This window comes from Neovison vison, chromosome 12, assembly GCF_020171115.1.
Source record: "Neovison vison isolate M4711 chromosome 12, ASM_NN_V1, whole genome shotgun sequence".
Taxonomy (NCBI): domain Eukaryota; kingdom Metazoa; phylum Chordata; class Mammalia; order Carnivora; family Mustelidae; genus Neogale; species Neogale vison.
The window spans coordinates 85,544,071-85,567,172 of NC_058102.1; the positions used below are offsets into that span (position 1 = coordinate 85,544,071).

The 23,102-nt window shown below is 40.5% G+C and overlaps 1 long non-coding RNA gene across 1 annotated transcript in view; it reads left to right on the plus strand.

Moving 5' to 3' along the window:
• LOC122892571 overlaps positions 1 to 23,102 on the plus strand; it is a 43,799-nt gene that overhangs the window by 17,976 nt on the left and 2,721 nt on the right. The window contains exons 2-3 of the long non-coding RNA XR_006381427.1: positions 11,262 to 11,356; positions 15,909 to 16,081. This is a non-coding gene — a long non-coding RNA (uncharacterized LOC122892571). The remainder of the gene's footprint in view (positions 1 to 11,261; positions 11,357 to 15,908; positions 16,082 to 23,102) is intronic.

Consider the following 23,102-nt stretch of genomic DNA (forward strand, 5'->3'; position numbering starts at 1 on the left):
AAGATGCTTAACTGTCTGAGCCACTGGGGTGCCCCTCCAGTATATTTTTCATACTAACCATAGATCAAGCTTAACACTTAGGTACTTTCTTTCTTCCTTCTTTTTATTTTTTTTAAAGATTTTATTTATTTATTTGAAAGAGAGAGAGATAGTGAGAGAAGGAGCACAAGCAGGGGAAATGGGAGAGGGAGAAGCAGGCTTCCCACAGAGCAGGGAGCCTGATGCAGGGCTCCATCCCAGGACCCTGGGATCATGACCGGAGCCAAAGGCAGATGCTTAATGACTGAGCCACCCAGGTGGCCCTTAAGATTTTATTTATTTCAGAGAAAGAGAGAGGGAGTGGCAGAGAGAGGGAGAAGCAGACTCCATGCTGAGCAGGGAGCCTGATGTGGGACTCAATCCCAGGACCCTAGGATCATGATCTGAGCCGAAGGCAGATCCTTAACTGAACGAGCCGTCCAGGTACCCTAACACTTAGGTTATTTCTAATAATTTTTTAACAGAACATATAAAGGTTTCCTTGACCCATTGTAAAAAATACATTTGTGTTCATATTATATGCCTCAAACAAAATAATATTCTTACTATGCATAATATTTTCTGATATTTTCTATCCTAGTCTATTTCATTTTAAAAATACTGGTCGCAATTCACTAAATTGATTTATTGACATACTAATGAACAGTAAACCTACTGTTTGAAATTCACTGTAGTAAATTTTTATAAATGTGGCCCCATTCCATGGTTTGGTTAACTACTGGTGTCCTAGTTTATTTTATTTCTTTAAGATTTATTAATTAATTTGAAAGAGAGAGAGATTGAAAGCAGAGGGGAAGGGCAGAGGGAGAGAGAATTGCAAGCAGACTCTGTGCTGAGTGGGGAGCCCACTGGGGCTTGATCTCATGACTCTGAGATTGTGACTTGAGCTGAAACCAAGAGTCAGACTCTTAACCAACTGTACCACCCAGATGCCCCCTGGTATTCCACTTTAGAAGCCACAGTATTCTGTTTTCTTTCCAATTACCCTATGGTCTAGTGGCAAAGTCACTTTCGAGGGACATATGATTTAAAAAGATGCAAGAAGCCATGGAAGTCTGGGCTGGGTTGATGGCAGTGAAAATGAAAAGAAAGAATATAATGGGAGAGTTTTAGAGGAAGACTTTCAGGATTTGACAGGACATGAGTGACTAGTGTCCCTCCTCAGATGATACAATTAGGACATCCTACATGTCCAGGCTGGGCAGAGGTGAGATGAAGAGTATGGAGAGTCATGGGTCAATAGCCAGATGTAATGGTGTATCAAGTGTCCAGGCTAGTGGTGCTCAGGTTACTGCATTCTAAAGCTGAATTGCTAAATCCAAATGGTTGAAACAAGAAGAGAAGACATGAAGCAAGCAAGTTAGAGACCCAGGAGAGTTCCTGCCTACAGAAGTTCTAATGAACTGAGAAGGCAGTAATAAAGTGAATCTTGAGGAAAAGTCCAGCAAATGATTCCTGTCCATGGTTCTGAGTGTTCCTTGAGAGTTTAAGTAAAGGAGATGGTGGTAGGCACAAGCATGTGCTGCATACTAACTCAAAGATTAATATATGGTTTCATTCCTTTAGGAGCTGAAAATCTATGCAGCATCATATGAAGGAGCATCATTAGACAAGCTTGTTTTCACCACCCTGCACAGCTAGCAATGATGATATTTGTGTAGTGCATTAGAGTTTACAGAGAACTTTCACATCTGATATCTCATTTAATCTGCTCATCAACCATGTGGGACAGATACTGTTTTCATTTTATACACGTAATAAGAGAAAAACTGAGGTCTTGAACTTAAACATATCTAGATTTATGTATTTTTTAAAGTTTATTTACTGAGGTAATCTCTACACCCAACGTGAGGCTCAAACTCACAACCCCAAGATCAAAAGCAGCATGCCCTTCTAATTCAGCCAGGCACTGTAGCCCCCCTTTTTAAGTTGATTTTTTAAAATAATCTATATACTCAACATGGGGCTTGAAATCATGACTCCAAGATCAAGAGTTGCATGCTCTTCTGACTGAGCCAGCCGCACACCTCGCCTCCCCCCTGCCCTGCCAAGTATATCTACATTTAGGTTTCATTCTCTTTCCACCATTTCAGAGCTCTTTATCAATAATTAACTGTCATCATCAAATGAAATTTACCTACTGTAGAAGATGTTTTGGGAAAAGAGCATAAAAATAAGAAGAATCAACAATTAAAAACAAATGCCTGGGTGCTCCTGGGTGGCTCAGTTGGTTAAGCGTCTGCCTTCTGCTCAGGTTATGATCCCAGCGTCCTAGGATGGAGCCCTGCATTGTGCTTCCTTCTCTGTGGGGAGCCTGCTTCTCCTTCTCCTGCTGCTCCTGCTTGTACATGCTCTCTCTCTCTCTCTGTCAAATAAATAAATAAAATCTTTAAAAAAACAAAACAAAACAAAAAACAAACACTTGAAGCTCTATCACCCCTGCTGGAATGGCTATAATAAAAACATAGATAGGGGCGCCTGGGTGGCTCAGTGGGTTAAGCCGCTGCCTTCGGCTCAGGTCATGATCTCAGAGTCCTGGGATCGAGCCCCACATCGGGCTCTCTGCTCAGCGGGGAGCCTGCTTCCTCCTCTCTCTCTGCCTGCCTCTCTGCCTGCTTGTAATCTCTGTCTGTCACATAAATAAATAAAATCTTAAAAAAAAATAAAATAAAAACATAGATAATAACAAGTGTTGATGAGGATGTGGAGAAATTGGAATCCTTTTACACTGCTCATGGGACTGTTAAATGGCACAGCCACTTTGGAAAACAGTTTGACCATTCTTCAAAATGTTCAACACAAAGTTAGCATAGGACTCAGCAATTCCACTCCTAGTTATATACCCAAGAAAAGAAAATATATGTCCACATAAAATCCTGTAGACAAATGTTCATAATAGCCAAAGAATAGAAACAACCCAAATGTTCGTCAACTGATGAATGAACAAATAAACTACTGTCTATCCTTATAGAGGAATATTATTGAACAAGAAAAAAGGAATGGTGTATATGTCACAATAGAGATGAACTTTTTTTTTTTTTTTGAGTCTGTCAACACTTACTTATCCAAGAAGCATCTTGAGCCATTTCCACATATTACCCTCCTCTCGGCCTTATTCATATTCTTTTTTTAAAAAGATTTATTTATTTATTTGAGTGTGTGCATGTGTGAGTTTGGTGGGGGAGGGCCAAAGGAAGAGATAGTCTTAAGCTGACTCTGTGTTGAGTGTGGAGCCCAGCTCTGGGCCCTGAAATCATGAAATGAGCCAAAACCAGAGGCTTAACTGACTGAGCCACCCAGGCTCAGTTAAGCATATTCCTATATAGCACCAGGCACCCCTTAAGCATATTCCTATATAGCATTTATGCTACCTGAAGGTTATCTATCTATCTACCTATAGGTAGTTTGTGACTCCACAAGAATAAAGATTTTTTATTGTTTTTAATTTTAATTCCAGTATAGTTAACATACAGTGTTATATTGGTTTTAGGTGTGTAATATAGTGATTGATGTTTCTGGGCATTTGTGAGTGCTCATCATGATAAGTTTACTCTTAATTTTCCTCTCCTATTTCATGCATTCCCTTATCCACCTCCCGTCTGGTAACCATCAGTTTGTTCTCCGTATTTAAGAGTCTGTTTCTTTGTTTGACTCTAGAGATGAACATTGAAATCATGTTGCTAAGTGAAAGAAGCTGGACATAAAAACCACATCTTGTATGATTTCGTTTATGTAAAATAGGCAAATTCATAGAGACATAAAGTAAATTGGTAGTTGCCTGGGGCTGGCGTAGAGAAGGTTTGTGGGAAGAAGTTGGAGAAAATGGGGAGTGACTGCTAATGTGTACAGGATTTCTTAGTGGGGTGATGAAAGTAATCTAAAATTGATTATGGTGATGGTTGCACAACTCTATGAACCCACTCATAACCATTAAATTGTGCATTTTTAACTGGGTGAATTGTATGGTACATTAATTACATGTAAATAAAGCTTCTTAAAAAAAAAGATTATAGCCCTGAAAAAAATTATTGCCTGGTTCTGTTCACTGGATAGAAATAATAATAATATCCCAGTAGCAAAGAGCTCCTTTAGCCCCAAGATAGTGAGTTTTAAAAACTATTCTCAAAAAATAAAACAAACAAACAAACAATTCTCAAGTCATTTAGGAGGTTAGGGCATCTCAGGATAGAATGTAATAAAAGAACCCAACTGCATTACAAATGTATGAAAAACCTCACTGGAGAGGATAGGGAGAAACAGTGCTCATCCAACTAACTTTGGAAATGAAGGGAATCTATAAGACTAATGGTGAAAAGAACTGTAGATAAGTGCTGTACTCTAGGCAATAAAGTTGTTCCCCCGGAAGGTACAAGTTAACAGTTCTGAAATCACTATGTATCTATACTGGAACTAAACCATTAAGTATAATGGATGGTGGGTGGTGGGAGCCAAGTTTCCTTCTTACTGTTGGAGTTGCAGGTTACATACAAGCAAGAGAAGCAAGTTAGAATGTGATAATGGATTCAAGTTGGAGGCATCAGTAAGAACCCCTCTTTAGCTTAATATACATTTAATAGTTACATATAAAATACTAATAAATATGTGTGTATATGCACAAACTAGTATACGTACCATGTATTTCTTTTCTCTGCCGGCTGAAAATGTGTAGAACCAATGACATCCCAACAGCAACAGCACCCCAATCTTAAGTTTCCTTTCTTTCTTTCTTTCTTTCAGTAAACTCTACCTCCATTATGGGACTTGAACTCATGACTCTGAGATGGAGAGTCACATGCTCTGCTGACTGAGGCAGCCAAGTGCCCCCAATCTAAATTTCTTTTCTTTTCCTTTCTTTTCTTTTTTCTCTTTTCTTTTGTCTTCTCTTTTTTCTCTTTTCTTTTCTTTTTCCTTTCCCCTTCCTTCCTTCTTTTCTTTTTTTTTCTTCCTTCTTTTCTTTATCTTTCTTTTTTAAAAGATTTTATTCTTTTTTTTTAAAGATTTTATTTATTTATTTGACAGACAGAGATCACAAGTGGGCAGAGAGGCAGGCAGAGAGAGGAGGAAGTAGGCCCCCTACAGAGCAGAGACCCGCCCCCCACCCCATATGGGGCTCAATCCCAGCACCGCAGGATCACGACCCGAGCTGAAGGCAGAGGCCTTAACCCACTGAGCCACCCAAGTACCCTTAAGATTTTATTCTAAAGTAATCTCTACACCCACTGTGGAGCTCGAACTCACAACCTCAAGATCAAGAGTCGCATACTCCACCAACTTAGCCAGCTGGGCCCCCTGACCTACCTTGTGTTTCTAATAAAATTTTTCCAATAAAAGGAACCGGAGCTCCTTGGAGCAGTGACTGACTCTAGAAGTAAGGCAAGAAATATCCAAGATATTCCTGGAGCAGCTTATAGTGCCAGAAAATAATGAAGTGCTCGAAAAACCCCAGAGTGATGAGGTATGTCAAAGGGATCCAGGAGCCAATTGAAAAGAGCCCAATGGTCAAAGCCGGTGCAGTTTCAGCAACAAATAAATGAAGTAGTACTAAATTAAAACCTGGAATATAGGGACGCCGGGGTGGCTTAGTTGGTTAATCAGCTGCCTTCGGCTCAGGTCATGATCCCAGCATCCTGGGATCGAGTCCCACATCGGGCTTCTTGCTCAGCAGGGAGCCTGCTTCTCCCTCTACCTCTGCCTGCCATTCTGTCTGCCTGTGCTTGCGCTCTCTCCCTCTCTCTCTCTGATAAATAAATAAAATCTTTAAAAAAAAATAACCTGGAATATAAAATATTTATGAGTACATACTGATATCAGTTAATCATTAATTAATTAACTGATATCAGTTAATTAATTAGTGGAGGTGAATTGACAAAGCTCTCATGCAGGAGAATTTCAAATAATTTATGTAGATACACAGCCTTAACAAGATGGAGTGTAATTTACCACTCCTTAAGTGTGGGTTGTGCATAATAGCTTCCTTCCAAGGAATACAATATGAAGGGGAGGAGAAGAATAACTTTTTTTTAAATTATATTTTTAATTTTGATTCCAGTATAGTTAACATAAAGTGTTATATTAGTGTCCGGTGTACAATACAGTAATTCAGCAGCTCTATACATGATGAGTCAGTCCTCATGATGACAAGTGTTCTCTTTAATCTCCATCCCATAGTTCACCCATTCCCCCCACCTACCTCCCTTCTGGTAACCATCAGTTTGTTCTCTATAGTTAAGAGTGTGTTTTGGGGGGGCGCCTGGGTGGTTCAGTGGGTTAAGCCGCTGCCTTCGGCTCAGGTCATGATCTCAGGGTCCTGGGATTGAGTCCCGCATCGGGCGCTCTGCTCAGCAGGGAGCCTGCTTCCTCCTCTCTCTCTCTCTGCCTGCCTCTCTGCCTACTTGTGATCTCTCTCTGTCAAATGAATAAATAAAATCTTTAAAAAAAAAAAAAGAGTGTGTTTTGGGGTGCCTGGGTGGCTCAGTTGGTTAGGCATCTGCTTTCGGCTTGGGTTATGATCCCAGTTCCGCATCGGCTCCTTGCTCAACGGGGAGCCTGCTTCTCTCTCTGCCTGCTGCTGTCCCTGCTTGTGTGCTCTCTCTCTGACAAATACATAGATAAAATGTTTTAAAAATGGAAGTCTGTTTCTTGATTTGTCTGTATGTCTCTCTTTTTATTTTTGCTCATTTGTTTTATTTCTTAAATTCCACGTATGAGTGAATCATATGGTATTTGTCTTTCTCTGACTGACTTATTTCACTTAGCATAATACTCTCAAGCTCCATCCATTGTTGTTGCAAATGGCAAGATTTCCTTCCTTTTCATGGCTGTATAGTGTTCCATTATGTATATATACCACATCTTTATCCATTCATCTATTGATGAACACTTGGGCTGTTTCCATAATTTGGCTATTGTAAATAATGTTGCTATAAACATAGGGGTGCATGTATCTCTTTGAATTAGTGTTTTTGTATTTTGGGGTTAAATATCCAGTAGTGTGATTACTGGATTGTGTGGTAGTTCTATTTTTAAATTTTGTTGTTGTTGTTGTTGTTAAAGATTTTATTTATTTATGATAGGGAGAGATAGTGAGAGAGAGAACACAAGCAGGGGAGCTGGAGAGGGAGAAGCAGGCTCCCTGCTTAGCAGGAAGCCTGATGCAGGGCTTGATCCCAGGATGCTGGAATCATGACCTGAACCAAAGGAGGATACTCAATGACTGAGCCACCCAGACGCCCCTGTTTTTAACTTTTTGAGGAATCGCCATACTCTTTTCCACAGTGGCTGTACCAGTTTGCATTCCCACCAACAGTGCAGAAGTGTTTCTTTTTCTCCACATCCTCACCAACACATTTTTGTTTTTTGTGTTTTTGATTTTAGCCATTTGGACAGGTGTGAGGTAGTGTCTCATTGTGGTTTTGATTTGCATTTCCCTGATGATGGGTGATGTTGAACATCTTTCCATGTGTCTGTCAGCCATCTGTATGTCTTTGAAAAATGTGTGTTCATGTCTTCTGCCCATTTTTTATTTAGATTATTTGTTTTGAGGGTTTGAGTTTTGATTTTTTTTATATATTTTGGATATGAACCCTTTATCAGATGTAATTTGCAAATACTTCTCCCATTCAGTATGTTATCTTTTAATTTTGTTGATTGTTCCTTTTGCTGTGCAGAAGCTTTTTATTTTGATGTAGTTCCAATAGTTTGGTTTTGCTTTTATTTTCCTTGCCTCAGGAGACATCTAGAAAAATGTTGCAATGGCTGATGTCAGAGAAATTACTGCTTGTCCTCTCTTCTAGGATTTTTATGGTGTCAAATCTCACATTTAGGTCTTTAATCCGTTTGGGGTTTCTTCTTTTGTATGATGTAAGAAAGTGGTCCATTTTCATTCTTTTGCATGTGGCTATCCAGTTTTCTCAACACCATTTGTTTTTTTTTTTTTTAAAGATTTTATTTATTTGACAGAGAGAAATCACAAGTAGATAGGCAGGCAGAGAGAGAGAGAGAGAGGGAAGCAGACTCCCTGCTGAGCAGAGAGCCTGATGCGGGACTCGATCCCAGGACCCTGAGATCATGACCTGAGCCGAAGGCAGCGGCTTAACCCACTGAGCCACCCAGGCGCCCCTCAACACCATTTGTTAAAGACACTGTCTTTTTCCCACTGGATAGTCTTTCTTCCTTTGTCAAATTACTTGGCCATATAATTAGAGGTTCATTTCTGGGTTTTCTATTTTGTTCCATTGATCTATGTGTCTATTTTTGCAGTACTGCAGTTTATCTTATTACTACAGCTTTGTAATACAACTGGAAGTCCTGATTTGTGTACCTCCAGTTTTGTTTTTCTTTTTCCAGATTGCTTTGGCTCTCCAGGGTCTTTTCTGGTTTCACACAAATTTTAGAATTGTTTGTTCTAGTTCTGTGAAAAATGCTTTTGGTATTTTGGTAACGATTGCATTAAATCGGTAGGTTGCTTTGGGTAGTATAGACATTTTAACAACATTTTTTTTTCTTCCAACCCAAGAGCATAGAATGTTTTTCCATTTCTTCGTGTTATCTTCAGTTTCTTTCATTTATGTCTTATAGTTTTCAGAGTATAGGTCTTTTACCTCTTTGGTTAAGTTTTTTCCTAGGTACTTTACTACTTTTGTTATAATAATAACTGGGATTGTTTTCTTAATTTCTCTTTCTGTTGCTTAATGTTACTGTATAAAAATTCAACAGATTTCTGTACATTGATTTTATATCTTTCGACATTACTGAACTCATTTATCAGTTCTAGTAGTTTTTTGGTGGAGTCTTTAGGGTTTTCTATATATAGTATCATGTCATCTGCAAATAGTGGAAGTGTTACTTCTTCCTAACCAATTTGGAATGTCTTTTTATTACTTTTTTTTTGAAGATTTTATTTATTTATTGGACAGAGGGAGATCACAAGAGGCAGAGAGGCAGGCAGAGAGAGAGGGGGAAGCAGGCTCCCCACTGAGCAGAGAGCCCAATGCGGGGCTTGATCCAAGGACCCTGGGATCATGACCTGAGCTGAAGGCAGAGGCTTAACCCACTGAGCCACCCAGGAGCCCTTTTTATTTCTTTTTGTTCTTGGATATCCATGGCTAGGACTTCTAGTACTATGTTGAATGAAAGTGATGAGAGTTGACATCCTTGTCTTGTTCCTGACCTTAGGGGGAAAGCTCTCAGTTTTTCCCAGTTGAGTAGGATGTTTGCTGTGGGTCTTTCATCTATGGCCTTTATCATGTTGAGATGCATTCCCTCTAGACCTGCTTCATTGAGGATTTTTATCACGAATGGATATTTTGCTTTGTCAAATTTTTTTCACATATATTGAAATAATCATATGATTTTTGTCCTTTCTCATAGTGATGTGATATATCACATTGATAGATTTGTGAAAATAGAACCACCTTGCATCCTAGGAATAAATCCCATTTGATCATGATGAATTTTTTTTTTTTTTTTTAGAAAGGGCAAGAGGGAGAAGGGGAGTGAGAGGCAGAGGGGGAGGAGAAAGAGAGAATCGTAAGCAGGCTCCACACCCAGTGCAGGCCCAGCATAGGACTGAATCTCACAACACATGAGATCATGATCTGAGCCAAAATGAAGAGTCAGATGCTTAACTGACTAAGCCACGCAGGTGGCTCAGGTTTTTTTTTTAATTAATGATTTTTTAAAAAATATATTGCTGGATTTAGATTGCTAGTATTTTGTTAAGGATTTTTGCATCTATGTTTGTCCAAGATATTGTCCTGTAGTTCTCTCTTTGTGGTTTTTTTATCTGGCTTTGGTATCAAGGTGATAGTGGGCTCATAGCATGAATTTCAAAGTTTTCCTTCCTCTTATATTATTTAGAATAGTTAGAGAAGAATAGATACTAACTCTTTTTTAAACACATTTGTGAAACCATTTGATCGTGGACCTTTGTGACAAAAAAATAAAGTTAAGCTGTCACAACCCGAACCTACCCATGAGTTTTAGCATCACTAAGATAACCTTGGATAACCAGCAGTTGTATCCTCTAATGTGATGCAGTGTGAAGCATACAGTGCTACCTATGACAGATCCTTGAACCTGAATCTAATCAAGCATTAGAGCTAACTTCTAATTTACAGGAAATGTGGGGAATAGAGGAGTAAGTTAAATAAACCACTAAGAAGCAAGTAAAGAATGGCTAAGGGGTGCCTGGGTGGCTCAGTTGGTTAAACATCTGACTCTTGATTTTGGCTCAGGTCATGACCTCAAGGTTGTGACATCTAGCCCCACATGGGGCTAAGTGCTGAGTTTGGAGCCTGCTTAGTATTTTCTTTCTCTTGGGGCACCTGGTTGACTCAGTGGGTTAAAGCCTCTGCCTTCAGCTCAGGTCATGATCCCAAGGTCCTGGGATCAAGCCCCACATTGGGCTCTCTGCTTAGCAGGGAGCCTGCTTCTTCCTCTCTCTCTGCCTGCCTCTCTACCTACTCTGTCTGTCAAATAAATAAACAAAATAAAAAAAAAAAAAAGATTTTCTTTCTCTCTCTCCTCCCTGCCCACGTGTGAGGGCATACTTCAACTCACTCTCTAGCTAAAAAAAAAAAAAAAAAAAAAAAAAAAAGAATGGCTCATTCTCTTAATTTATTTTTCTTTTAATTATTCAGCAAGACAATGGTCTGGGGATAAAAGAGAAAGGGAATGGTTTTGGATTAAAAGAGATAAAAGACATAACCAAAATAATGTGTTCCCTTTGTCTGGATCCTAATTAAAACAAACCAATTATAAAAATAAAATTTTGAAAAAATAAAACAAAATTTTTGAGATAATCAGGGAAATCTGAATATGGACCAAGGAATTGTTGTTAATTTATTAGATATGGTCAATGAAATGTGACAGAAGGAAAAAAAATCCATAGTTCCATTTTTCATGCCCAGGAAACATGTTGTTCATCTGAACTCAACAATGGATCAGCTGAAGTGACTAATTTCTGTAGTTTTGAGAATGGAGTCAGCAGGTTTCTTTAATTCCAACATTGACTGCGGTAGGAAATAATGTGCTTGACCTCATTCTACATCTTTCTGGAAAATAGGATTAATGTTTACCTCAGAACAGCAATATGAGGCTTAATGTTTCAGAGGAGGTTTTTGGACGAGAGGTGTTCAAGGAATCTGACTGTTTGGGCTGTAAGTGAGATTGGCTGTTTTCTTGTTTCACTAAACAGAAATTCTATTTTCTTCTTCTTTTAGCATCGGCCTGGTGCCTGGTACTTTCTCAGAAGCCGACAGACCTAGGCCTCTCAACTTTCGGGGAAAGTTATTAGGATGTCTGAAGCCACAGCTAGGTAAACCATTGCCCTGCTGCTTGTTGGGTGCTGTTGCCCTCTCGGAGGACGTGCCTTCCCTGCTCAGGTAGCTAGCCCTCCGCAACTCACACTTGCCATCCTCAGGAGGGTAGCAGGAGGATGGCTTAGGGCTGAGCTGCTTCAGAAAAGGCAGTTAGCCTAAGTTGGAAGAGCAGCCCAGTCTCAGAACCTGGCAGCTAAAGGGACTGGAACCCAAATGACACATCTAAATGTTTGGGAGTAAGGTACTATGAAAATGGGCCATGGCTTCAGTGGACATGTAAAAACTATTTTCCCAAAGCAGCAATTGTGCCTCTCTTTCTCTCTTTTTTAACCTCAGATAAAGGATGCATTTGAAGCTCTTCTCAGAAAACAGGTGGGATTGAGGAGATTTATTTATGACTTACTGGAAGCACAAAGAGAAGCTTTTATTGTTGATAGCTAGCTGGGTGGATGCCAGGAGACACATCCCAGAGGAGCTGTGCTGCCAAGGACTGACACAAAGAGAGCTGACCTAGTCCTTTTTTATGCTGACTGCTTGCTCAGAAATTATATCAGAGGACCGTAGTGAAAGACCCAGTGTGATCTGGAACAATCATGGAGACTTTAGGGCCATCCTAATTCTAAGGTACCATTTGAAGGGACATGGAGAAGCCATATATTCATTAGCTTTACATGGAACTAGTGTTCAGCTCGTATAGGAAAACTGCCTCGAGATGGCTCTGCATGGCCAGGAGTTCAGTATCAGCTTCCTTCCTCTTCCTTTGCAAGTACAAATTCAAATTCAAGTTTTAAGCAAATGCCTCCTAAACACCTCCAGCAGGGGTGGGGGATGGGAAATCTAAGGAACACATCATTGTAACCAATAGTTTTAAGTTTGGGAATGTTTTTCAGATTCCAAAATGAAGGTCAGAAGGAGAAAGGGACAGGGTGTGCATGCTGGGATGACTGGGGTGGAAGGAAGAGGGAAAGATCGGGGAGAGGAAAAGATGGATCTTGTAGGGAAATAGTAATCCAAAATGGAGAATAATTCATAGATTTTCTTAGATTCAGCCAAACCATAGACTGTCAGGGCTGGAAGGAGCTTTAGAGATAATCTTCCTATCTCTCACTGGTCATCTTACTGATGGGAAACTTTGGACCAGAAAAGTGACTTGTCCAAAGAGGCAGAGCCAGGTGATGGCAGAAACAGGCTGGAAACTAGGTGTACTCACTGTTCTCACGACACCCTTGACTTCCCACCATGTCTGCATCTGATTCCCACCGGATAGCTTTGACCTCTCATTCATCACTTTAAGAGCTTTGGACAAAGGGAATAGTCAGCTGTTGGGATTGTGATTCAGTGCAACTTCCTTCTAGCTTCTGTGTCTTGTATCTTCACAATGTCAAGCAAATCAACTATGTTTTTCAACCAATTCATTTTTCATTTGAAAGATCTTCTATTCAAAAGATCTCAGATCTTTCATTTGGAAAATATGAAACTTACATGTAAAAGAGGAAGAAAAACCCCAGAGAATTGCTTTATAATGCAATTCACGTTCTGTGATCTTTTATGGTATGGATCCTACAGATGGCCCAGGACCATCCCGTAGTATCAGCTGCTGTATTCTCCCATTCCTCCCCTCCAGCAGTGCTTTTTTCTCCCCAGTACCATGAGACCCAAGGATTTCACCAGGGTGCAGCCCATGGGATTTTGGGTCTTCCAAATAAGCTGGTTGAAGCTATTTAGCTTGTGGAATATTTGGGGGGAGGGCCATGCCTCGTAATTGGTATAATATAAAATATAATAACAGTGTGTGTCTAGAGCTCAGCCTCAGGTCTTTAATTACCTTCTTCTCACCTTTATCATTGTCTTGCCTTCCACTAGACATGCCGTCGCCTCAACTACCAACAGGCCAATACAGACATTTATATGCCTCTTTCCTTGAGGAGATGGGTATTTGGCCCCCAGAATACTCCAGGCATCTGAGGTCAATCTTGACATTGAATATCCATTCCCTGTTTCCTTGGGAGATGAGGGAGATTAGCCTCTTGATTTCTTCATCTGGACACCAGGACCCAGGCAAGGGAATACATGCAGGACAATGATAAGATGATCTCCCAAATTTGGGAGGAAACATTATGTTGATAAATGTTTAAAAATAATTATTGTCCATACAAATACACATGTTCTAGTCTCAAGAGATTCTGAATCTCCTAGACATATTAAAGAGATTTGTGTCTAACCCACTAAATCAGCAAAACTTAATTTGGGGGCATGTATTCAGTGTTCAATGATATGCTAAGCAATGTGGGGTAACAGTATTAGCTAATGTTTACTGAGTTCTTATAACGTGCCAGGTATCTGCTGAGCACTGTGTATGAGTTGTTGCATCTAGGTGTATAGCCACTCCTATGAGATAGGTATTTTTATTAGCTCCATTTTAAATTTTAGTAACTAAGGTATAGAGAAGGTAAGCCATCTGCCTGGTGTCCCATAGCTGGCAAGCAGGAGAGCCAGGATTTGAGCACAATCTGCTTCCAGGACTTATAAAGAAGGATAAATGATGGTTCCTACCCCCCAATAAATTTATAATCTAGTTGGGGGAAACATGACTAACACACATTAAAACAATAGTAAATTATGTTAGATGCGCATATATAATTAAATGCTAAATTGGATGCTGTTAACTATGAATGCTTCAGGAGATCAGAGGGCACAGGGAGGCATGGACCAGGGAGGCAGGATTTCATGAAGCTGAGCATTGAATGGTCCCTGAGATATCCGTGGGGGTAGGACTGCCTGGGGCAAGAAGGTGGCCAGAGTGCTAGAAGGAGGAGTGAGCAAGATCTGTGCGGGGAGGATGAGGCAGCCGGCTGGACCACGGCCAGGTGGAGCTGATGGGAAGGGCTGATCCACCTATAAGAGCCTTTAAAGCAAGCAGAGTTTAGGCTTGGTGCATTAGCGAGGAGAGAGTCATTAAAGACTCTGGATCAATAAAGCAATATTAGAAAAAAGACGTTTAAAAGGAAGAGGTGCTTGGCAGGACAGAGAGAATCATCTTATTAAAACTGCAGATGATATAAAGCTTGGAAACATATGAAATTGCTCTAAATTATTACCAGTTCTTATTCTCCCATTCAGTGTTAATTCTATTTGATCCTTAAGATTTATGTTTGCATTTATTTCACATTGGCAAGTTCTACCAATTCTGCCTCCTTAAAACTTTTCAAATTTATCTGTTTTTCTACACTTCCTTGCCATTACTTTAGTTTGGCCATCATCCTAATGATGAAGGGAGGTGTCAGAGGCCTTTCTGGAAGAGACGGTATGTTTCCAGAGTCCTGAATATTTAACAAGAGTTAGACAGGAATGAAGGGCAGAGGTAGAAAGGGGTGTGGCAGGGGCACCTGGGTGGCTCAGCCTGTTGAGCCTCTGCCTTTGGCTCAGGTCATGATCCCTGGGTCCTGGGACCGAGCCCCTTTATAAAAAGGGTGGGTAGGTAGGAGTAAGGAGGTGGGAAAAAGAGCAGGGGAAGGATAGCATAATGGGCAGAAGAAAGCAACAAACAAAACAAATGACACGGAATTTGGTGCTAGACAAGAGTGCTACAGGAAGGAAAATGAAATTAGTGAAGGACCACTGGCCCGTGGTAACGGCCCAGAGCCAGGCTAGAAGGCTGTTGAGCTTTGTTACATGTTATCAAAACATTGGGTCAGAATTTTATATCCTGGAAGGCAGAACACCCCCAGTGTGGTGGGAGGAAGACCCTTGAGGAGGGGGCATTTGACCTAGGTAGGCCTTGAACACACAGATTAGCCTTCTCAGTGGAGGGAATGATCTTGGCAAAGGCACGGAGTCTGACACTTTGAAGGACAAGGATCCCGAATACCATACAAGCTCTAGAAAGATTTATCTTTTGTTGGGGGTACAGCACACTGGGAAATGGACCTAAATAGAGATAACCTAAATTTAAGGGTAAAACCCATCTGGAGACTGCTTATAATTTTAGAGAAATGTTGGTGGATGAAATAAGTAAAAAAAATGTAATTATCTTTCAGAATCCAGTGAGAAGTTAGTGCTAGGTTTTTAACAGCTTTATTGAGATATAATTCACATACCATACAACTCCCCTTTTGAAAGTAGTATGATTCAGTAGCTTTTAGTATATTCACAGAGTTGGGCAACCATCACCACAATTAAATGTAGAACATTTTCATCACCGCAGAAAGAAATCCTGCCCCTATTTGCACCCTATCCCCACAGCTCCTGGTGATCTATTAACCTACTTCCATCTCTGTGGGTTTGCCTCTTGTGGACATTTCATGTAAGTGAAATCATATCATATAGTCTTTTGTAACTGGCTTCTTTCCTAAATGCTAGATTTTGCAACTCCATGATTTTGTTATTAAAATGGCCAGTAGCTGCATTATACATTTTCAAATGTATTAGGAAGGAATAATAGGAAAAATTTAGAAATGATCGATGGGGCAGGATGCTGGTGTAAGAAGAAAGACCCTAGGCCAGAAATCAGGAGGTTTGAGTTCTAATCTCGATTCTGTTTTTAACCAGGTGTGTGATCTGGGGCAAGCCAGCAACCTCTCTGGGCCCCAGGCCTGTAAAATGAAAGGAATGGGATTTGAGCAGTGATTCTCAGCTTTGAATGCCCCACAATTGCTTGTGAAGCTTTTTTGAAAAATATACAACCCTGGGACCTTACCCTGCGATATTTCAAAACTCCTAAGGTAAGTGTATTGTTTCTCAAAGGTTAGGAACTACAGGGCTGACGTGTATTTTAGTTTTCCTAGTAAATCTGACATTCTATGAGGTAAAATTGTTTACCAAGGCATTTTTGCCTAGAGCCATACCTGTGGCTCTTGGTCAAGGTCTTTTGTCTGTGATCAGTCATTACTTCAAATGGGGCAAATCCAATGAGGGTAAGGATGCAGCAGCTGCTGATGGCTGTGATCCTGGGTGCCTGACTTGAGCTCACTGTGAGTCACAGCAATAACTAAGAGTAATTGGCCTTCCCCAATGCTTCCCACTTTACGGAGGACAGAAATAACTGAAAATAAGGAAGAAGCCATGTGAATAAATAGCATATATGTGGTGTATTGCTAAGCACTGAAATCTGTGAATGTGTAGGGTGTGTATGTGAGAGAGAGAGAGAGAGAAGATGCTTGACATTTTTTTAGTCCACTTCCCCATGGACAGCTGGTCAAATTCCTAACTTGAGAGACTGCTTGGATAGAAGTAGTTGAGTTTAACGACAGAGTAATGCTTACTGAAAGTTTTTAACAACAAGGGAGGAGATACAGAACACTCTAGGGGAAGTCTTGGTTTCCCTGTATTCTGTTAATGAAAAATGTAGACTTTTGAGCCTTCTTCTCAAGTACTAGCAATTTGTTACTTCCGTGCCTTTTTATCTCTCTTCAGCTGCCAAACCCCTTCTTAAAACAGGGGAAGGGGAAGCTTGGCAGGGGTGCATGGCTGGCTGAGTAGGTGGAATATGTGACTTGATCTTGGGGTTGTAAGTTCAAGCCCCATGTTGGGCGTAGGGACTACTTAAAAATAAAATAGGGCGCCTGGGTGGCTCAGTGGGTTAAACCTCTGCCTTCGGCTCAGGTCATGATCTCAGGATCGAGATCGAGTCCCGCATCGGGCTCTCTACTCAGCGGAGAGCCTGCTTCCTCCTCTCTCTCTGCCTACCTCTCTGCCTACTTGTGATCTCTCTCTGTCAAATAAATAAATAAAATCTTGAAAAAAAAAAGATCATTCTACTGGAGATGGATGGTGGTGGCATCGACACACTACGTGAATATACTTAATGGCACTGAAAGATGGTAAACTTTATGTTACATATTTTACCACAATAAAAAAGAATAAAAGACAAAAAAAAATCATTAGACTAGAAATAAAGCGTAACAGAACAGTTAACAAATGAAAACATAGGGACAGGAAGGCTTGTTGTACTGTACCAGTAAAATGAGTAATCATTCTCTACTTCTGGAAAATGCATCCTAGGGAGATAGATAAATATATAAAGTTGGTTTATCTGAGCATTATTGGTAACCTCAGTAGAAACTGGGTGCTAAAATCATGATATATTCAAAGAATGGGATATTATACAGTCATTAAATTAATAAAGTTAGATTCATATACTACTTTGGAACATATGTATCAGAATGCTAGAAATATTAGAATTATATTAATGTCAGTTTCACAAAAATAAGGCAAGACTTCTTATAAGATTTATGAATTAAAGCCAAATGATTGGATGGAAGAATATTATTCAGAAAGTGGTGGGAAGTAAACTGCTCACTCAGAAAGAAGTCACTGTACATCATTGAATATCAGATACCACTGGTTGTAAGACTCTTGCTGAGTTCAGAGATGTTAAAATGTGAAAAAGTATATATCTAGAATTGACCAAATATAATATGTTTAGGGCCAGAAATTTATACATGTTGGTGACTGGAATGAAGGAAAGGGGACATGAAAATCATTAGATAAAGTGAATCTAAGAAGGGAAGTGTTGGGGCACCTGGGTGGCTCAGTTGGTTAAGCATCTGCCTCCAGCACGGATCATGATCCTGGGGTCCTGGGATCGAGCCCTGCATCGTCTCCCTCTCACTCTACTGTTCCCCCTACTTGTGCTCTCTCACTCTCTCTGTCAAAAAAATAAATAAAATCTTAAAAAAAAAGATAGAGGGGAACTGTTTTCAGGTCAATAGAATAAAATTATTTTATACTAAGTTAAAAAGAAGAGAATTGAAAGGTTTTGAGGAGAGGTATAAGATGGCCACAAAAGCATGCACTGAAGGTTAATTTTGTAACTAAACTAAAGGAAACAAGCAACTATCCCTGATAATTTGGACGCTGTACAATAGGTAATAATAAGTGTTAGCTCATTTACATTTGTGAGGTTTCTTTCTCTACTTTGTCTCAGGTAGAGGCCAGGCTTTGATTTTTTTTTCCTAGATTTTATTTTTGAGGTGCCTAGTTGAGGTGGTTCAGTCTGTTAAAGTTCCGACCCTTAGTTTTGCCTCATGATCTCCTGGGATTGAGCCCTGAGACAGGCGCCATGCTCAGTGGGGAGTCTGCCGGAAGTTTCTCTCCCTCTTCCCCTCCCCCAGCTCACTGGGATGCCTGTGCGATCTCGCATTCTCTCTCTGTCTCTCTCCGTCTAAAATAAATGAATCAGTCTTAAAATATATATATATATTTAATTTTTTTTTTTTTAAAAAGGCTTTGACCCACTAAGCCTCCCAGACGCACCCAGAAGAATGATCTTTTTTAAGGTTGTAAATACATATTGCCAAGTTGCCCTATAGAAATTCAGTAACTGCTGTAGCTCACAATGACTTACTTATCAACTCAGCACACATTTGTTAAGAGTCTCATGTGTCAAACAATGTACTAGATTCAGAATAAAATAATTATTATATTAGTTACATAAATCAGTTATACGTAAATATTGTATCAGTTAAGATGGTTTTGTTGATGGGGCATCTGGGTGGCTCAGTAGGTTAAGTGTCTGCCTTGGGCCGGAGTCATGATCCCAGGGTCCTGAGATGGAGACCAGGCTCAGCAGGGGCCTGCTTCACCCTCTGCCCCTCCCTCCCCCTGTTTGTGCTCGTTTTCTCACAAGTAAATAAATAAAATCTTAAAAAAAAAATAGATGATTTTGTTGCAAATAACAGAAAACCCAACACAAATGGACAAGCAATAGTTTCCTTTCAAAGCATAGCTGAATTCAGTTCTGCTTCCATCACCAGGATTGTTTCTCTCTTTCTTTTGGTTGTCTTCTCTCCAAGTATTATGTTCATTCTCAAACAGCAGTCTTGCACCCTATTGACTCCATGTCCAGCAGAGAGAGGGAGAGAGAGAGAGAGAGCGCACCCTTCTTCCACTAACTCTGAAGATTCAAGTCCTGAGATCTACTTAAATTGGAAGGCTTAGAGCATATGTTCACTCAAACCAGTCAGGAAGGCCATAGGAATGGGACAACAACTGGCTAATTTAGACACCTGTGACTTGTCTTCCACCCTCATCCCAGGCTTGGGGTGGGGGGGCATCTGAATCACAAAGACTAAGAGCAGAGAATTCTGATCCTGTTGCTAGAAGAACAGGAAGGGACCCTGGGGTGACAAAAACAATGTCCACTGCCATGCAAAAACAGAGTGAGCTATCATATAAGAAACCATACCCTACAGCATGTAAAAAGGCAGTTTTAAAAAAGAGAAATGGAAAAAAAAAAAAAAAAGAAAAGAAAAACAGAGGAAACAGAGGAAAGGGAGCAAAGTTCTTTCAACACTTTTATTTTGTATGTAGCATGCCATGCACTGTGTGATGTACAGATGTCCTAAATACGTAAAATATACATATATGGCTTCGGCCTTCTGGAAACTTATATTCTAATGAGAGAAACACATTTAAGCAGATCCAAATAGGCTGAGTGTCAAGAGAGGTGGAGAGGTGGTGTGCTGCAGACCCAGGAAAGGCTTCCCAGAAGAGATGACAGCTGATCTGAATCTTGCCCTATAACATAAAGGAAGGTGGAAAGACACTTTGGGGAAAAGAGAACTGGGGAATGATAAATCGGTTAGTATCCAAAAACGAACATCTGTTGAATGCTGTCACATGTTAGACCCTTCTCAGCCCTTTTTCTATAATATTTTAAGTAATTAATATATTCAGAGAACAGTGAGTAGCCTGGCATTTTGGAAGGAAGGTTCATGAAAAGGAAGACAAAACAAATAAAAACAAACAAACCCAAAAAGATCAGGCTGAAGAAAGCAAGTTGGGGTCAGATTATGGAAGGGCTATATTATACCTAATACCTAATGCAATGGGTATTGGGACTAATAAAAGTTTTGTGGCAAGGGTTTGACATGATCAAGGTCATGCTCTATAAGCATTTTCCAGATTTGCTACCTGCAAGATGGTGTGGAGTGGAGAGCATTGAATTTGGGGAGTCACTGAAAAGGTTGCTAAGACACGCCAGCCAGAGGTCAACAGAATGCCCTTCTGCCCTCGTGACTCTCAGACACTGCTGACCTTGTAAACTCTCTCCACAGTGCCCTCCGGGATCTTTGTTTCATTGAACTGTCCCCTATATATTTTTTTCTTTTTTTAATGCTTAATCTCTTTATAGAATGCATCCTCCTCCTCCTCGCTTTAACTAAGACGTGTTCTTTTTCTCCTCTCAGGAATCCACTTCTACTGAACCCCATTGAGCAAAGGTTTGATTGGCCTAGAGCTTGCCTATTTGCAAACCATTTCTAGGCAACCCTCTCATCCTGTGAGGACCATGCAATCCAGCCCTCCCCCATCCTTCAGACTTCATTTACTCTCCCGATTCACTTTTCAACACATTACTTTCTCCTGAAAGTTCTTTGGCTGTTGTCACTTTGATGCTAAATCCAATGGGTTTCACATTTTGACTTGGGGTATTTGATTCTGTTGACCCCTTATTTCTTGACAGATTCTCCAGAAATTATGTTTTTCCTGTTTCTTCTCATACTTATCCTCTGGCCATTCTTCTTTTCTGAAAGTTCTTCCTCTCCCCACTTCATAAATGTAAGTGTGCCTTGGGCTTCTTCCTCAGCCATCTTACCTTCTCGTCCACCATGCTCTCCCAGTTGTTTGAATCACTACCCAAGTGTTGGTGAAGTGACAGCTTGCAAATTCACACCCCCAGTCATAGCTTCTCTCCTGATCTTTAGATCTATGTGTCCAACTGCCTACTGGACAGCACTAACTCAGTGTTTCTCTGAAACTCTAATTCTTCATGCCTGAAAGAGTAGGTTCTTTACTGTCTCCCCAGGCTCCCAAGCAAAAGCCTGGAAGTCATGCCCACTCTTCAGTTTCAATAACCACTTTTGGGGGTGCCTGGGTGGCTCAGTGAGTTGACTCTCTGCCTTTGGCTCAGGTCATGTTCCCAGGATCATGGGATTGAGCCCCTCATCGGGCTTTTTGCTCGTGAGGAGCCTGCTTCTCTCTTTCCTTCCAGCTCAGTGCTCGCTCGCTCTCTCTCTCTCTCAAAACAACAACAATAACAAAACCCCTCAGTAACCACTTTTAACCAGTCACTGAGCATTGTTAATTCTAAATTTAAGCTATCTCCTCTCCATTTTTACTCTAATTTCTTTAATTTGGGATCTCATTTTCCTTTGCCTAATATATTAGGTTTTCATTTTGATACTTTAAAAAAAAAAGATTTTATTTATTTATTTGGCAGAGAGAGTGACAGTGAGAAAAGGAACACAAGCAGGGAGAGTAGGAGAGGAGAAGCTGGCCTCTCTCACTGAAAAGGGAGCCCAATGCAGGACTCTATCCCAGGACTCTGGGATCATGACCTGAGCCAAAGGCAGATGCCTAATGACTGAGCCACGCAGGCGCCCCTCATTTTGACAATTTTCAAGTATACATAGAGCATAATGGACCCCGACATATCCATCATGTGGATTTAATAATTATTAACTTTTCTTCATAGTTACTTCATCTATTATTTCTACAGTGTTTTAGTGCAAATCCAGTCATCATGCTATCTCACCCATTAAACCCTTCAGTATGCTGCTTTGTTTGAGGTAACATTATCACACCTAATAAAATGCACAAGAATACCTTAATATTATTTAATACTCTATTTGTCTTCCACATTTTCTCTTTACAGTTGATCTAGTCGAGTCAGGATCCAAAGTGACTGAAGTCTCTTGGAAACAAAAACTAAAACATTGCCCTCCCTTGGGAAAAAAAAAAAAAAAAAACAAAAAAAAAACATTGCCCTCCCTTGATTCTTCCCGCTGACTGAGTCAACTGTCTCATGTCACCTAAACTGCTGCAGTTGTGTCGTTAAGTCTTTTTGCCTTGGGTCTTGCTCCTTCCCAGTCCTCCCCCAATCTGTCTTCCCCTCTGCCATCAACACCATTTTATAAAATGCAATCAGAACAGTGTTATTTTCCTGCTTAGAACTTTTCAGTGGTTCTCCTGAACTGCTACAATAAAATCCAAACTTCTTCCTCTGTGATATAGTGTTTTCATTGATCTCTATCTGAGTACCCAGTCTCATCTTTGGTTGATGCTTTCTCATACTATGCAGGCCAAAAACATTCCCCCGCCCCTCAAACAACGGGCTCACTCTCTGTCTGAATGCCACGTACTTTCCTTGCTTCCACCTGGAAAATAGCCTTCATTTCCTAAAGTTTTAGCTCTAGTTATCATCTCCTTTATGAATTTTTAAAATTTTTATTTATTTATTTTTTCGCTATTAGGTGTTTAAATTCCTTAAACCCCGGTCAAGGAGAATTGACTGTCTCCTCCTTCCACCCTCATCCCTCAGCGCTCCCACACACATCAGCGTTTACACTGCTGGCTCCTTCTGAGACTCCTAGAGGCCGGATCCTAGTCATTGTACCAGTCTTGCCAGCTTTCAGGGGCTTAACACAATAATGGGTTTTAAAAATACTTGGGGATAGGTGAGTGAACCATAAAGAGTAGGTTTACATTGCCAACTAGGAAACACTAGATTTGTTCCAAGGAGAAGTTTGTTTTTTGTTTTTTAAGATTTTATTTATTTATTTGACAGACAGAGACCCCAAGTAGGTGGAGAGGCAGGCAGAGAGAGAGGAGGAAGCAGGCTACCCGCCGAGCAGAGAGCCCAACGTGGGGCTCAATTTCAGGACCCCGGGACCACGACCAAAGTCAGAGGCCCTAACCCACTGAGCCACCCAGGTGCCCCCAAGGAGGAATTTCTAACAGTCT